Here is a 2500-nt window from a genome sequence, read left to right as displayed (position 1 = left end):
GGTTAGGGTTAGGGTTAGGGTTAGGGTTAGGGTTAGGGTTAGGGTTAGGGTTAGGGTTAGGGTTAGGGTTAGGGTTAGGGTTAGGGTTAGGGTTAGGGTTAGGGTTAGGGTTAGGGTTAGGGTTAGGGTTAGGGTTAGGGTTAGGGTTAGGGTTAGGGTTAGGGTTAGGGTTAGGGTTAGGGTTAGGGTTAGGGTTAGGGTTAGGGTTAGGGTTAGGGTTAGGGTTAGGGTTAGGGTTAGGGTTAGGGTTAGGGTTAGGGTTAGGGTTAGGGTTAGGGTTAGGGTTAGGGTTAGGGTTAGGGTTAGGGTTAGGGTTAGGGTTAGGGTTAGGGTTAGGGTTAGGGTTAGGGTTAGGGTTAGGGTTAGGGTTAGGGTTAGGGTTAGGGTTAGGGTTAGGGTTAGGGTTAGGGTTAGGGTTAGGGTTAGGGTTAGGGTTAGGGTTAGGGTTAGGGTTAGGGTTAGGGTTAGGGTTAGGGTTAGGGTTAGGGTTAGGGTTAGGGTTAGGGTTAGGGTTAGGGTTAGGGTTAGGGTTAGGGTTAGGGTTAGGGTTAGGGTTAGGGTTAGGGTTAGGGTTAGGGTTAGGGTTAGGGTTAGGGTTAGGGTTAGGGTTAGGGTTAGGGTTAGGGTTAGGGTTAGGGTTAGGGTTAGGGTTAGGGTTAGGGTTAGGGTTAGGGTTAGGGTTAGGGTTAGGGTTAGGGTTAGGGTTAGGGTTAGGGTTAGGGTTAGGGTTAGGGTTAGGGTTAGGGTTAGGGTTAGGGTTAGGGTTAGGGTTAGGGTTAGGGTTAGGGTTAGGGTTAGGGTTAGGGTTAGGGTTAGGGTTAGGGTTAGGGTTAGGGTTAGGTTAGGGTTAGGGTTAGGGTTAGGGTTAGGGTTAGGGTTAGGGTTAGGGTTAGGGTTAGGGTTAGGGTTAGGGTTAGGGTTAGGGTTAGGGTTAGGGTTAGGGTTAGGGTTAGGGTTAGGGTTAGGGTTAGGGTTAGGGTTAGGGTTAGGGTTAGGGTTAGGGTTAGGGTTAGGGTTAGGGTTAGGGTTAGGGTTAGGGTTAGGGTTAGGGTTAGGGTTAGGGTTAGGGTTAGGGTTAGGGTTAGGGTTAGGGTTAGGGTTAGGGTTAGGGTTAGGGTTAGGGTTAGGGTTAGGGTTAGGGTTAGGGTTAGGGTTAGGGTTAGGGTTAGGGTTAGGGTTAGGGTTAGGGTTAGGGTTAGGGTTAGGGTTAGGGTTGGGTTAGGGTTAGGGTTAGGGTTAGGGTTAGGGTTAGGGTTAGGGTTAGGGTTAGGGTTAGGGTTAGGGTTAGGGTTAGGGTTAGGGTTAGGGTTAGGGTTAGGGTTAGGGTTAGGGTTAGGGTTAGGGTTAGGGTTAGGGTTAGGGTTAGGGTTAGGGTTAGGGTTAGGGTTAGGGTTAGGGTTAGGGTTAGGGTTAGGGTTAGGGTTAGGGTTAGGGTTAGGGTTAGGGTTAGGGTTAGGGTTAGGGTTAGGGTTAGGGTTAGGGTTAGGGTTAGGGTTAGGGTTAGGGTTAGGGTTAGGGTTAGGGTTAGGGTTAGGGTTAGGGTTAGGGTTAGGGTTAGGGTTAGGGTTAGGGTTAGGGTTAGGGTTAGGGTTAGGGTTAGGGTTAGGGTTAGGGTTAGGGTTAGGGTTAGGGTTAGGGTTAGGGTTAGGGTTAGGGTTAGGGTTAGGGTTAGGGTTAGGGTTAGGGTTAGGGTTAGGGTTAGGGTTAGGGTTAGGGTTAGGGTTAGGGTTAGGGTTAGGGTTAGGGTTAGGGTTAGGGTTAGGGTTAGGGTTAGGGTTAGGGTTAGGGTTAGGGTTAGGGTTAGGGTTAGGGTTAGGGTTAGGGTTAGGGTTAGGGTTAGGGTTAGGGTTAGGGTTAGGGTTAGGGTTAGGGTTAGGGTTAGGGTTAGGGTTAGGGTTAGGGTTAGGGTTAGGGTTAGGGTTAGGGTTAGGGTTAGGGTTAGGGTTAGGGTTAGGGTTTAGGGTTAGGGTTAGGGTTAGGGTTAGGGTTAGGGTTAGGGTTAGGGTTAGGGTTAGGGTTAGGGTTAGGGTTAGGGTTAGGGTTAGGGTTAGGGTTAGGGTTAGGGTTAGGGTTAGGGTTAGGGTTAGGGTTAGGGTTAGGGTTAGGGTTAGGGTTAGGGTTAGGGTTAGGGTTAGGGTTAGGGTTAGGGTTAGGGTTAGGGTTAGGGTTAGGGTTAGGGTTAGGGTTAGGGTTAGGGTTAGGGTTAGGGTTAGGGTTAGGGTTAGGGTTAGGGTTAGGGTTAGGGTTAGGGTTAGGGTTAGGGTTAGGGTTAGGGTTAGGGTTAGGGTTAGGGTTAGGGTTAGGGTTAGGGTTAGGGTTAGGGTTAGGGTTAGGGTTAGGGTTAGGGTTAGGGTTAGGGTTAGGGTTAGGGTTAGGGTTAGGGTTAGGGTTAGGGTTAGGGTTAGGGTTAGGGTTAGGGTTAGGGTTAGGGTTAGGGTTAGGGTTAGGGTTAGGGTTAGGGTTAGGGTTAGGGTTAGGGTTAGGGTTAGGGTTAGGGTTA

The sequence above is a fragment of the Macaca nemestrina genome, chromosome 13 (genome assembly GCF_043159975.1).
Source record: "Macaca nemestrina isolate mMacNem1 chromosome 13, mMacNem.hap1, whole genome shotgun sequence".
NCBI lineage: Eukaryota > Metazoa > Chordata > Mammalia > Primates > Cercopithecidae > Macaca > Macaca nemestrina.
The sequence above is the reverse complement of the archived record's forward strand: the minus strand, read 5'-3'. Positions refer to the sequence as shown.